Here is a 15,414-nt window from a genome sequence, read left to right as displayed (position 1 = left end):
TTTGTATATACATACACCAAAAATGCTATTCGTGGTTGAAAGTACTCCGCAAATTCTTTTTACAACAACGGCAAAAATCATTTACACTCATTCATTTACTACTTCAAGCGTGCGTGCAGTTGAGCTCTGTTGTTGTCAACTATGCGTCACCAGAGCCCGTCTACGGAGAGCCTTGGCACTCCCTATTCAGCCCCATTGTATTGATTTTGGTTGCAGTTCCATTAGAATTCCACTGGGGGTGATCGCGAGCGAGTGCAGACTGAATGGGAGTCAATGGGGCTATACGGCTAAAAGTGTCTCTTTCACCCGATTGCCGTTGAGAAATCTCAGATTTTATTGTAGGCTTTGCAAGTTCAACATAGGTTATAGGTCGAAAGTTGAATGAACCAGTACTTATGTCCTTTCGATTTCTTACAGGTGGGGCCGTTGTTGGCCGGAACATGCTAGCATTCTGCTAATAACATATATGTGATGTGACATCATCACATTTTTGAACGCTTTTTTAGAGCAGATAAGTGAACTTAAAAATGCAATTTTCAGCTGAGTGTATTTTCTTAGCCCCCCCTTTCGAATACAACATTTAAATTACTAGACAAAAAATTATATCCTGAGAAAAGTGGGTTTTGAGGGGTATTTTGCCATAGACCTCCATTCATTCTGCACTCGCGAGCGAGCGCCCCCGCATGGATAGAGACGTGTTACTGCAAACCAATCCAGAACCCGGAAGTAAGCAGAGAGTGCCAATTCTCTTCCTATTAGACATTCTCTGGCGTCACTCAACATGCGTTACTCTGATTGGTTGTAGGTCTATCCAATTGACCGTTCGAACGATTCTCATCCAATCCTAGCTCAGCAACTGTAACTAAGGAGAAGGACCTCCGTCAAACATTCCGATTTCAGCAAGATAGTGAAACGATGCGCCTATGGCAGTGAGGTCTGCACGGGCTTAAAACTTGCTGTATTTTATGATTGCTTGCAACTATACTAAAAAAATAGGCTACATGTACTACAAACACCGTCTCACTACGGCACTGCGGCCCCCTCATCAGTCAGCAAACAAGAGGGAAAAAAAAGAGAAAAAGCACGGACTTACTACGAGGCTACGAGTTATGAATGAAGAGAACAGCATCGAGAGTTGATGGTTTCAGCGCGTCCTCTGATTGCAGTGTTGTGACTGAAATAGCGCGCGCGGGAGCACATGTGCAACACAGTTTTGTAAAATGATATATGATCAAATAAAAATGATTGATATATAATTTTACAAAACTGTTTTGTGCATGTGCTCCCGTGCGCTATTCTGTCTATACTTTCTGTCGTGCCCTGGAGGATACTGCTGCATTACTCCAAAACCAATCACTTAATGTGTGGAGCTCAACCCAGCCATGGCTATGGTTCTCAATTGTTTGACGGGCGTAGTAACAATAACTAAGGGGCGTGGCTTTTGCGAACGGTCAATTGAGTGCAGAGGTTTTATTTTTCCTGGTTTGGTTAAGACACGCCTCATAATCAAAGCCCTATGGAGCAGTATCAGACTCACATTCTGCCTAGAATATCAGTATGACAAAGTCAGGCTAAAAACCATAGATATATTGTGCCAATACATGTCTTTCAACTAATATCAACTGGGGAAGTCTTTAACAGCCCTATCCTCAACAATTTAGAGCTTGTTTCTGAACTAAAGCTTTTACAGATGACCTAAACACTTATTACATCCTCGTTGCAGCCAAATTAGATTGCTTAATCTCTCAGATAATGTCTTGGTAAAGCTACCAGAGATCTCGGAACGCAGTGCAATTAAAGACATTCAACTTATGAAAGCAGCAAATTAAGATTTAAGTTAGTGAAGATAAGATTCTTGCGTGTGCATCGATCTCTTTTTATGTCTTTGTAATCACTCAACCATGTAGCATTAAAATAATCTACTTAGGCACTCTTTGAACTTGCTTTTTTTAATGGTTCTCAGTGGGTCTTAGAAGTATCTTCTACCCCCACGGTTTCGTCCGACTGTTTGGCCTTTTGTGGAGTAAACTGTCAAAAAGGAACTACTGAGGCGGCGATCACTCTATTTTATCATTTAGGCTCCATTGATTCACACTGGCATGATTGTATCATACTGGAACAGCTGTGTAAAATCAGTTTTTCTTTTTCTGAAGCCTTTTTTTTACTTGTCTCTTGATCTCTTGAAGTCCCTCTGTGCATGTTTGAATTTTTGTATGTGATTTTTGAAGTTCTCAGAGATACATGTAAACAAAGAATCATGTTAAATGTACGCTTGGGTGTGTTTGTCATATTTATTTTATAAAAAAATACCATGATGTCCAAATGTCTTTCGGACATTATAGGGCATGGAGTGAGAAACGGACATTTAAACTAAAGACTTTTGGAGATATCAATCTATAGTTGTTTACTGAAAATTATGAGGTTACTTTAAATTTCTAATGATATTTTATTTAGATATATATTTGTGTATGTTTTTATAATTTTAACTTTTTTACTGTAAAAGTGCATATATTGTCTAATCTTGTATAGCTGCATTTTAAATGGACTCTCATAAATTGTTGGTATATTTCCTATTACGTTTTTTCCCCTTCAACTGCTGAGGTTATTTGCTCCTTTCAGAAGTTCCATAAATTATAATCCTTACAAAACTGCAAATAATGAACCAGAGCAATTTGATCTGTCATATGAAAATCTAATTTGGCATGCTCTCGGTTAATTTATTTAATGTTTTCTTCTCTCATGTTTCACCTATTTCAGTACTAAAAAGACAATTAACTCCCTATTGAGTAAAACAAGCTTACTGTACAGCAATGGAAGTCATCCTGTTTTATTCCCATCCTTTTCAAATCATCCTTTTTTTAATTAAAATGTATATATTTAAAATTCAGTACAATAAATACAACGATGTATAAATACTGTGTAATTATCCATGCATACAAATTCATGTCTGGTTTTAGGCCAGTGCTGTAAATTACAGTCCCATCAATCCCTGCGTCACCGCCGTTCTTCTCAAACTTCAAAGACAACTTTTGTGTGTGTGTATGTGTGTGTGCGTGCATGCATGCCCACAAGAGAACTCGTGCTTGCTATGAGTATGAGCACGGTCTCTTGTGGGTATCGAGTTCGGCGTGTGGTCTTGAGCGTGTGCTCTCTGCACACGAAAGAATCAAAAGTAGATGGCTCGAGAGGTGGCCAAACGAATGCCCGTCAACCCACGTGCCAGCATTGACGCAGGCGATATTGAATCAGGCATTAGCAGACTGATGACTTCAACCCAAAGGGCTCTGCATTGTGGAGCTTTCCACGTGGGGTTTCCAGCTCTGAATAAAGCCAGATTCTTCAATCAAGACCTTCCATAGCGCTGTCAATAGCATTGATATTAGGGATGTTTAAAGCTGTGAATCATGCTACTAAACACAGGGTGCACTTTGGATATCTGCAGGAAAGATGGCACAGTGAATTAGAGGCAGTGTTGTGATGAAACGCAACGATCGATGACAGCTGGCTGATTCGCTGATCTAAGTAGCCAAATTAACCGTTTCACACTTGCAGCTTGAAATGCTTCATTAGTGCCTACTGACCATTTAGTCTAGAGTCTCTGAGGCGTGACAGTAAAATTAACTAGATTTCTACATTTTCTATTGAAAACATGCTTGCAAATGTTGCTTACACCACATTGTTTGTGGTTTCTATGAAATGCTTGTCTGAAGATATATCACGGTTTAAGTTTTGTACATTTTTTTAAAAAAATTATAGAAAAAAGGGCTGGCCAATATTCACATTTTAAGAATTTGTCCCTTTCAATTTATAAATTTGAATTTAATTTGCCACATCCCTCATGAGGTGAAATTGGAATGACAAGAGATTTAATTTTTATTCTGAAAGATCAAAACTCTGATATAAGATTTGCAGCACAAACAGTATGGGTCACCCTAAAGGTTGATACTTAGGGTTATATACACGGGTTTCTGTGCAACGTCATCACGTAGATGCGCGCGCATCTAAGAGGCAGAAAGCAACAGTCTTTACGGCTATATCTAGCAGAAGCAGAGATGACGCGGAGCTGTTGTGTTTTTATGATTTTATACTAATGTTTTTATGATTCGCAAACTTAGTTGGACAATTTCATACTAGTCAACTAACTAACTTTTTACATAATGTTATATTAATATGCAAATGAAACACAAGCAAACAGATTCAACTCTGAAATTGCAGTTTATTATTGAGTCAACAAGAATTTACAAACAATGCGAAATCTACGTTAATTACAATGTTCTTTTACAGAACTCGGCATAACATATAGCGGTCTTGCCTCTTGGATGCGCGCGCATCCGGTATTGTTTGTATACAAGAAACCTGTGTATGGTCCCTTAGGTCCCGATTGTAGAGATTGGGACATGACTCAGGTCAGACTCAAACCTGGGACCCTGTAAGCCTATTATATTTTAGTATAATATATCATATATTATTTTACTGTACTATATTTAGTACTTTTTTAATAGTTATTCTTTTTTTGGTTACGAGGAAAATAACCAAAGCCTTAAAGCAATTATTCTTTGGATTTGGAAGTGGTAGCTTCCTTAGTTCTTCTAAAAGTTATGGGTTGGAATCTCTCTCTCTCTCTCTCTCTCACTCTCTCTCTCTCTCTCTCTCTCTCTCTCTCTCTCTCTCTCTCTCTCTCTCTCTCTCTCTCTCTCTCTCTCTCTCTCTTTCAAATTAATCTGGTCAGAGAAAACACAAAGACTGGTCTGGCTGTACAGTTAATTAAATATTTGCTGTTAAATTGCAGCTACAGTAACACATCACTTTAGTTTCACTAACATGAGCCAGATATTGAAATTTAAAAACTTAAATTGCCCAATTAACTATTTTCTTGACTCATGAACTCTTTTAAAGGAAATTGGAGCTACGCACATTTACAGTCTACAGTATGTATAAAACATATGTTTGGTGTGAGCGCACAGCAATGCATCAGGTACTCAAGATGTAACTCTATGTTCCGCAGAAAAGCCTGAAGTGTCTTCAAGCTACTATCCAGTGTCAATGCTTAAAATGGTGCCATAATTCCTGAGGCTGATACACTGCCAATTTATCCATGCTTCTTAAACGGCAATGGGAGAGTATGGATAAAGGGTTTTACAGTAGTAAACACCTGTCACGCACCAACCTCCAAATATGATCACAGGTTTCGTGTCACTGCCACATTTCTGTAAATATCGCATAGTAATATTTGATTAACCCATGAATGTAACTTACGGATTAAATTATTAAATTCAAATCCTTATTTTTGCACTTATTGCAACTCAAAGCTCCTTGTTTTTATGAACATATCCACAGTCCCTTGCTATAGTCAAATGTGCAGCTGCGTGCTTGGTCTCATATTCATCTCCCTGCCCCATCCAACCCCCCCTCCTCCTCGCCCGGTCCCACTCCTCTTCCATCAGCTCATGATTTTTTTAATTCATCGTAGACTCTCCCCTGGCCAGTCAGCGCAGTTGACAGCACTGAACATGTATAGGCATAAAGCACAGTGATGATAAGCACATTAAAGCTGCTGTATTGGCTATGGGAGGGGCTAGCACCAGCTGCTGCCTTATTGGTGATCTGAGTGGAAGGGGAGGGGCTGAGAGGAGTACAGGCAGAGAGAGAGAGTGAGGTGAGAGCTTTGCGCTAGGTTGGGAGGGAATGCCCACTAGATGCGGCTGCTGATAATAGCGTGTATCAGCACCAGAGCAGTGATTGAGAGCACAGTCAGAGAGAGGAGGAGAGGAGCAAGGAACAGAATGGCGTGCCGGAGAATGTTTAAATCAGAGCAGCGTGATTGATTCAGGCAAACAAGGATAAAAAAAATAATAAAGGGAGATCTAGAGAGTCTCTCGGACCGCAAAATCCTGAGAGGAGAACGGGGGTGGAAGTTAGAAGGCTGTGGGAACTCATCAACTGAGGTCAGCAGGCAGGAGTGTGGGATCGAGCAGCAGCTGAAACCAAGCCGGACATTGCTTGGGCTGGGGGTGGACACTCTTTTAGAGGGGTAAAGAGGGGCGTAGGGTGAAGGAATACTGCTTAAACTTCAGTTACACTCAACGTGCACCTGCTTGTGGGAGTAATGCTTCTGGATATTACAGCAAGGCTACGGTGCAAGCTGCCACTAAAGCGATTTTGCAAAGCCACTGTCTGATTGACCTAATCCTGATATTTTGTGTGAAAAAGAAAGACTATTTTATTTGGAGCATTTGAGCGCAAGTTCAAGGTTCTGCTCAAGGGCTATTCCAAGAGACATGCTAGAGAATGAAATAAAGAACGCGGCTTCCGTTCCAGAGCATGGAGAAGTCAAGTAGCGAGGAATCCGCCATCCACCGTAGCCCCTCAGTGGACAGCCACGACTCAGACTTTGCCCAAGCCTCCACCTCCGGGCGGCCGTTTGGAGGACGCGGGTTTACCGCCGGCGCCTTTTACGGGTCCACTGGCCCACGTGCGCAAACTGCTGCTCAGAGCGGGGCGGCTGGCGACGACAAAAGCAGTAATAAGTACAAGGCTCCTAAAGGCAGCAAATACGTGGTCTTTTATCTGGATCTATCCTTTGTGTTCCTTCTAGAGTTCAAGAAGTGCAACATGGCCAGAGGCTGCCTGTGCTGTCTGAAATACATGATGTTTGTCTTCAACCTCATCTTCTGGGTAAGTCACGCTTTGAATTTTCTTCTGCTCTGTTCTTCCTTTACAGGTAGTGAGGTACTGAAGATTTGCGGCCGCAAGATGGTCAGAATTCTGTTACTTGTTCTCTGTTGGCAACAAAATACATTGAGATGTCATGGTGCATGCTCTTCAGAGGGCCCCGTTCCGGTACTGGGACTTTTCTGTCATGTGTTTTTCCAATGTTACGTCAGGCTAGCCATGCTCTCATTTACGTACTCGCTACTATTTCTGGCTGCCTTTGAGTCTCCTGGGGCACCCTGGGAAAACTGTGCCACACTCCTAGAATGGGTTTAGCTTGCGACTTGCTTTGATGAGATGCTGCGATGTTTACACAAGGATCATTAGAAAACAGTCCATGTTTTCTCTTTAATTACATTTAATTAAAACTCTTAACTGTGAAGTTTGTTGGGAACTGAAGTGAGAGAGATTTGTCTCCAACGTATTCAGTTAAATGCATTTAGATGTGTATTGCTTCAATGAACACTCAATTTATGGTGTTTCTTTTTAATTTTGCTCATGCAATTTATTCATTTTTGGTATTATATGGCTTACTGTTGATTTATGAGGATGGTCAGTCAGTTTGAAAAGGGCATGTTTTTGCCACTCATTTTTTGTGTGAAGCATATCTCAGAACGATGGAGGTAGTGGATTAAAAGCTGATGGGGGAGAGTGTGTGGAGGACATTAGGCTAAGTCTTTTGTGCAGAGGCACTCATGCATAAACGTTAATCGCGTAAGCTAACAAGGTTCGCCTCGCACTCATACTCTCAGAAAGTAATATCTGGGGCGCATCTGGGACACTATTAGAGGTCTGAAGTCTGACACTGCATAAAATACTTCCCTCATTTATCGACCTCTGTGTCTATGACAACAAAAAGAAATGTGAGATTAAATACATCCTAGAGCTTCAATAAAATCCAGCTAAGTTGTGAAATGTAGTACAGGACGGATTGCCCGTCACATTACTAGAGTCCTGAGACTTGTTTTGATCTTGGCAGAGGTATAAGTCTAAAAGGTGTGTGTGCAAACGAGAACAACATGTGGCAGTGTCGAAGGCCAGGTAATAAAGTTGTTTATCATGATGCTTGCGTGATCTTTTTTCACCAGAGATTAACCCAGAGTGACACCCCCACGGGTGCTTTCGCAGTTCAGCGGGGCATTAACCCAGTCTAGCTTTGGGATTGTGGTCAAGGGTTGTGAGTTTTGATATGACACTGTCAGAAAGATCTTGAAATCTCTGAATTTCTCTTTAAAAAACAAGGGCTATGGGTAAGTTTTGTGTCTGTGCGCATTAGTACTTGCAGTGAAAACCGCCTTGTCCTCTGGTGATGTAACTCCTGCTGAGAGATAATTTAGATGTTCTGGTGGTCATTTTCTTTGAATGATTCCTCACACGACCTGATTTGAGTCCCATGGGGTCGTTCCAACATGGGCAGCAGTCCTTGAACTGTGCGTGTGCAGTTACCAGCGTGTGTGTGTGATTTAGTGTTACGACATTCCTCAGAGAGTGATGGCGATCGAAGCTTGGCTATCTCCATAGGAGAGTGTGACTCTGTATCATGACACCCCTGTGACCACGCTCCTCGTGCTTTGGTGCTCCAGGAATTGCAAGGTTACCATTCTGCGGAACGCCGAAGCCTGTCACCCCAGCCGCCTTAGAGAGCCAGGTGCTGCCGCCTGCTGCCTCTTCACAGAGCTTACGGTTGTAACTCAAGGCACTAGATAAATAGAAGCATGAACCTCAGACGTGTCATCAGGCTCCTGTACAGGACTTCAGCAGTTGCTTGTGACCATCTGGCTTGTTTTTCTTAGGTGGATTAGCTTGGTTTGAGCTGGACAGCTTCAGCACAGATTAGAGCATTTAGTGGTGAGCTTTGTTACACCATGCTGTGTTCCTGATTCTGTAATGGGTCAGTGCTCACCATGTCTATATGACCCACTACTTTCTTATTTTATTTATGAGGAATGCTTCATAATTTGCCCTAGTGGCACCAAGTGGAATGTCACAAATATGACTTGACAAGAAACTGATGTAACTACTTGTCTCTTCAATTTGCATTAGTCAGTTTTGAACTGTTACTGTTTGTAAAGTTATACATAGTGTGTTGTTAGTGTACATATATATTTTGTATAAATATATGTATCTTTAAAAAATATACGGTATATTTTTATATATTTAAAGTATCTTATTAATATTATTATTTTATTTTTTTTAACCATTTTGTTAAGCACTTTTCACAATAGATTTCTAATGTTAAAAAAAAGATTTTACATTCAGTCCCACCATTTATGTTGGTATCTCTGAACATTAAGTATTTTAACAAAAAAACGCATCAGCTTTCATTACATCAGTTAATTGTTAATGAATATCGATTGGTTATTTTTGATTGGGCTACATGTACCTTCTCATTATGACGCCATCAACCTCTCGGATTCAGATAAGCTCACCAGATTCATTACAACCTCATTTATTTCTTGTGAGCTGATGTAATTTGTCTATATCATTCGAATCATGCTGGACCATACTTCACAGGAATACTTCAGTGACTCTGTGCTTTTTCTTTGTCCTCCTCCTATCCTGTTTCCGTCTTACGGCTGGCTAAAGCATTACATCAGGATGCCCCACAACATCCTTTGTAAAAGACTGAATGCACTGCCTCATTTCACCGCCATTATCATATTACATCAAACACATTCTTATTCAAACAATACTGCCACCTCAGCAGTTTGCTCCAAAGGTGTGCTGTTCCTTATCAAAGCTGCTGCCTCTTTGTTTGCACCTTTGCATTTATGAATTCTGAGTTTCACTCCAGGGATTGCAGGGGATTTATCTGCCATTCGGTCCAAGGTAACAGAAGATTAGGATGTCTGTCGATTTAATCACCTAGGTTGACATTTTGGAGTTTGAAATGTTGGTGTCGGTGGGTGCTTCTTCAAAGCTCACAAAGTGAGTTGTAGTCTCAGGGTGCTTCGGAAAGGAAAAGGAGGTGTGTGCTGTCGGACAAATGAGCAGTAGAGTGGAAGTCTACACTGCGGCAGTTACACTCACCCTCCACCCCCCTAGTGAATGTCTGTTTTCCTACATATCTTCCATCCAGGGTAGCAAAGCTATTTTTTCTTTATCTCATTCATTCTTTTATTTCCTCTCTTCTGCGTGAAATCCATTTAAGAGCTTTAATCGCTCTTTCCAGCAGGACATTTTTTTGTTTTAGAAAGCTTTCACAAGTCTGTTTTTTCATTCAACACTTTCTCCTGGCAAGTGTCTTAATCTGCACCTTTTATTCTGAGTAATCTTCCCATCTATCCATCAATCCATCCATCCGTTCATCCATCCATCCATCCTTCCGTCCAAATTTGTTGCTTATTAGCATGCATATTACTATGATATTGGCTGTTTATTAGTACTTATAAAATACATATGAATGCCTTATTCTGCATGACCATATTCTCATCCCTTAATCCTACCCAATACCTAAACTTAACAACAATACTAATTATTACTAAGCATGAATTAAGAGTTTATTTGGTCAAAAATCATGGGCAATATTAGTTAATTATGATAATTGAACCTTAATCTAAAGTGTAACCAAAAATTATCTGTGAATTATAAAATGAAAAAATAAATAAATAAATACAAATCAGGCTAAGCTCTAATTTGCTAATTTTCTGACCAAATTGAGTGTTGGGTAAAACATGACATTTCACACCGATAATAAACTGCTTTACACAAAAAACAGCAAATGAGTTCTACACAAAGACGATTGTATTGCGGCAACTACCACGACAAGGAGTTCACCGTTTGAACAAATAATAAACCACTTTTTCCGATCGTCGCCACAGTATTGTCCTTTTCATTTAGAACTGTGTGCCTATTTCTTTTGGTTTTTGTCTGCACTGCGAATTTAATGCGAAGTGGATGCGACAGATTTGTAATTAGTCCCAATTTGAGCATCTGATATAGTTGTTTACCACATTCTTTCCTTAACATAATTTACTTAGCTGCTTAGTTTTCTGCGTATCTGGGGGAAATTCCCTCAATAAGTGCTTCTAGACCTTCGATTTCCTGTACCGTATTGTCTCCTGTGTCTCCTGGAAGTGTTCATTAGCTCTGGGATCTGGATGGATCAGTTGGAAATGTTTTTCTTTACAGGGGGCCTGACATTGTGAAGTGGTTAAGAATCTTTATATAGAATTAGTTCTGCACAACCTTACATTACTTAAATACACAAGAATTAAAGATATTGTGACTGTTAATGGTCTAGTTTGCTCTTTATTTGTACCTTATTTTTTATTTATTTATTTTACTTCCAGAGATGCATGCATTGCTTTACCCATCCACTTGGCCAGAAGCCTAGAGGTAGTGATCTGATAAAGGCCTATTCAATAGTGGACTTGAGGCAGTAGGCATTGTGGCCTTCATTTTAAGAGTTTGAGCCAATTCTCAGAAAAAGAGCGGGTCAGATTATGCCCTTTCACATCTGCCTCTGATTCATGGCAGTTCATGGCCCAATTAAAAATAAATTCACCCTAACCCAAGGGCAAGATATGTTCTCATATCTCCATAACACCTTGAGAGACATTTCAGTTGATTCATTTGTCATTTTATTTTCCTCACTCCTGTCTACCCCCATGAGGAAATAACTTTACCAGTACAAAAAAAAATCAAAGAGCTGTACAGGGCATAACGAAGGCAACCATAGAAACACAGACCTATCTGTCAAAATCTTAACTGTTCTTTTTTAAGACCTTGATGAATTGTGTTTTTAGAAATGTAGGGCATTCAGCAGTTTCTCTCAGCGTTTTATTAGCTGTTGTAATCCTGCCGAATTGTCATGTAATGCAGGAAAAAAAGTTTAAAAAAACATTTATAAAATAATATGTTTTAAGAGCCCTATTGTGACCCTGGACCACAAAACCAGTCACATGGGTCAATTTTCTGAAATTGAGATTTATACATTATCTGGAAGCTGAATAAATTGACGTATGGTTTGTTATGATAGGACAATATTTGGCCTTTTTGAAGATCTGGAATCTGAGGGTGCAAGAAAATCGCCTTTAAAGTTGTGCATTTATGTTTGCGATTGTGTTGCATTCACTCACAAAAATAATTTTTTTTATATATTTACGGTAGGAAATTTACAAAATATCTTCTTGAAACATGATCTTTACTTAATATCCTAATGATTTTTGGCATAAAATAATTTTTTTGACCCATACAATGTATTGTTGGCTATTGCCACATATACCCGTGCGATATACCCGTGCGACTTGTGACTGGTTTTGTGATCCAGGGTCACATGATATATATATATATATATATATATAGTCCCATTCATCTGCATATTTTTTTATATATTTTTTTTAAAGGAAAAATGCAGTACAGAATGGGTGATGGGTGGGTCTTGGCTCATGAATATTAAGTATGCAATAATACCGGTAGGTTAGTCTACTTGTCCTCTCTGTTTTGTTGAATCTGTAGCTGATGAAGATGAAGAAGCTTTGAAGTTTCAAAGACTGGGCTTTTAATGTAACTTTTTTTTTTACAGGAGTATAATGATAATAAACAAATGAAATATGTAAAAAAAAAAAAAAAATTTAATTTAATCATTCTGTGGCATGTATGCCATGATAGGCATATGTTAAATGACACTGAAATTAAACAAACAATATGAAGACTTCCATATCACTTTTTTTATCACATCTTTATTACGTATATTGAGGTGTTTCTGTTTCTCAATTGGTAGAATGGTTTTGTTTCACCAAGATTTTGTTTGCAAGTCATTTTGGATAAAAGTGTTTGCATAAATGTAAATGTTGGCATTTCTAAGCAAATAATGATTTTCGAATTAGTTAATCGGCATTTTGTGTAATTGATTAATACTTAAATGAATTGGCAGCCCTACTTAAAATACAATCATTATCTTCCAAAGGGTGGAGAAGGTGTGCTTTTTTGTTGTGCCTCTTTGTAATGTGTGAAATGTGTCAGGAAAGTGCAAACAATCTTTTTATAGGGTTAGTTCACCCCAAAATAAAAATTCTGTCATTAATTACCCATCCTCATGTCGTTTCAAAGCCGTAAGACCTTCGTTCATCTTCGGAACACAAATGAAGATATCAGAAGAACGCCAGCTTTGTATTAGCCAACTCCTGCATCAGCATCACACGCAAGTGTCGTGCTCACGTGAACGTAGAACCCGGAAGCGCTGCACTGCGGTTACAACATAAACCGCGTAGGAGACTGACACAGAAATTCTTCAAAAGTAGTTCGTTGTTCGTTTTTTTTTCACACAAAAAGTATGTTTGTCGCTTCATCGAAAATATTTTAATTTGTGTTCCGAAGATGAACGAAGGTCTTGCGTGTTTGGAACAACATGAGGGTGAGAAATTAATGACAGAATTTTCATTTTTGGGTGAACTAACCCTTTAATAATATTTGCTGTATCATAGTCTGTGTATGGAGGACTTAATTTAGCATCTCATTATGATGACTGTTTTGGCATATCTTTTTATTTGATAAAAATCACAATACCCCTTCAGTGTTAGTGCAGTTACCTCATGGATGCTCATTCAGGACACATGGAAAGCTCTGCGGAGCACCAAATGTGTGTCGGAAGGAGAGCACACTTATTGACTTTTATGAAATGCTAAAAATAGCAGGATTAAATGTGCAGCATAGCACTTTGAATCTAATATTAATTTAGCCTACTTTTTATTTTTCCTGAAAAAAAAAAAAAGCCTGGGAAGAAGCCCTCCATTTGAAACAAGATTATTTTAACAGGAAAGACAAAGTCATATGGAAGAAGTCATGGCTCATCAAGAAGCATTTTCGGATAATGACATCATAGCACCTCTGAGGACCACAAACCAGTTGAAATGAAAGGCAAAGATGCAGCCCGCTGCTCGCAATGAGCCTGTTTATATCTTTGTATCTATTCATTTGCAATTTATTGAAATTAACTGACCGTACTCCATTTTACTGTGAGGTAATATCACATCTCACAAGCTGTTGGGTAAATCGCTGCATGTTGGTTTTGGAAGTAGCTGAAACTATCATCATTATGCCATGTGACTTTGAAGCGGTTCGAAATGGTTCCTTCAAAGTCGTTCTTGATTTAGTCTTTCATAGATCATTCCTGAGTGGGGAAACTTTCACCATCCCACCCCCAGCTCAACCCATGGCAGAAGAATCAATGCTAATCTTCACCTAACCTGTAAATGAATGCAGATTGCAAGAGTAGCATGCCCCTGTCAGCACTTTCCCTGTCACCTGCAAGCAAATTATGCAGGAAATCGATGCCAACATGTCAGATCGTGCCTGACTCTCCCAGCTTGCACTTTTCACCTGGTGCTGGGATATGACACCGGAGCTTGTCTTGGTTACTGTTGTGCTGTTTAATTAACAGGAAAGCGGATACTTAATGGGGCATCAGCAACTGGAGAACTGCATTTTTGACAGGGTTGTGAGAAATTCAGAATGAAAAGTTCCCCCTTTTTAATTGATGAATATTAATATGAATTTGAATTGAATTGTCCACACCCAACAGGAAGTTAACTTGGAGTTTGAATTGGAATGCCAGGTCTGTCTATCTATCTATCTTTTATCACGTTTTATCTATCATTGTATAATTTGTCTATCATTATATGGGTCTATCATTCTATCTATCATTTTATTGTTCAATCTCTCATTCAAATTTTTTAGCGTTTTTCTATTTGTTGTATGTCTGTGTAAACCTTACAACTTCAAGGCTTTTAAAATTTGTATATATTTTCAAACATGTTTTGGAAAGCCAACAATTAACTTCTAAATGCATATATCGGGTCTTTAGTCAGCCAGGACATCATTCACTACCCTCCTTCTCATTCATTTTTTAAGTTAGACATCAACCTTCTTACTATATCTCAATTAATTCATTATAAACAATATAACAAAAAATAATAATAATTATAAAATTATTAATTTTTTTTTGTCAAAATTGTATAGGGTTGCTAACGAGCAGAGGTGGGTAGCAGTGTAAGTCATTTTTTTTCTTCGCAACAATTATTTAATCTTTAATGACTGAATAAGTGCAATTCACCTTTATTCCACAAGGTGGCGATGTCTGATACACAATGATGAAGTGACGTCTCACTCATAGTTACCGCAGGCAGAAAACAAAAGAATAGATTGTACTGTATCATCAGCAAAACATGAAATGGCTCAGCGATTTACTACAGAACAAGTAATCAAAAATTGGCATCACTGTTACTTGATGGTGGATCTGGTGAAGAAGCTGTCAGTGATCAATATATTGATTTTGAAGATTTTTAACACTTCAAATTTTTTTACATTCAAATTTGAATTGAAGCTACTTTACCACAATTCAAATTCAAGAAATGAGTCTGAATTTAAAAAAGCATTCTCAGTTCAATTCTGAATTGCTCCTGGTTTTGTGATGGTCTCAAATGACCCAAAGCGGTTGTGTAAAGCCTTCCATTCAGTCAAGCAGCAATTTTCTGTTGGGTTTCTGCTGCAGGGTAATGATGAAAGAAGCTCCAGCATCTCCTCCACAATAAGGTCACCCAGAAGGCTCATGCTGTCATTATCAGAATCTTCACTCCGTGTCCCTTGAGCAAAAATCTCAATTAGATCTATTACTGTAGCTGTGATTGCATTTCCACCAAAACCTCAAAGGTCTGGATATGATTTTTGTGTTTGAATCCCTTATTTTTCAGAGAACAGACT

At 38.9% G+C, this 15,414-nt stretch overlaps 1 long non-coding RNA gene across 1 annotated transcript in view; it reads left to right on the top strand.

The window, feature by feature from the left end:
* LOC307003175 overlaps positions 1-15,414 on the top strand; it is a 169,899-nt gene that overhangs the window by 128,907 nt on the left and 25,578 nt on the right. The window contains exon 4 of the long non-coding RNA XR_013798636.1: positions 6,596-6,675. This is a non-coding gene — a long non-coding RNA (uncharacterized lncRNA). The remainder of the gene's footprint in view (positions 1-6,595; positions 6,676-15,414) is intronic.

The sequence above is a fragment of the Phoxinus phoxinus genome (genome assembly GCF_949152265.1).
Source record: "Phoxinus phoxinus genome assembly, chromosome: 8".
Classification (NCBI taxonomy): domain Eukaryota; kingdom Metazoa; phylum Chordata; class Actinopteri; order Cypriniformes; family Leuciscidae; genus Phoxinus; species Phoxinus phoxinus.
Note: the sequence above shows the minus strand (reverse complement) of the source record. Positions and strands in the feature narration are given on the sequence as shown.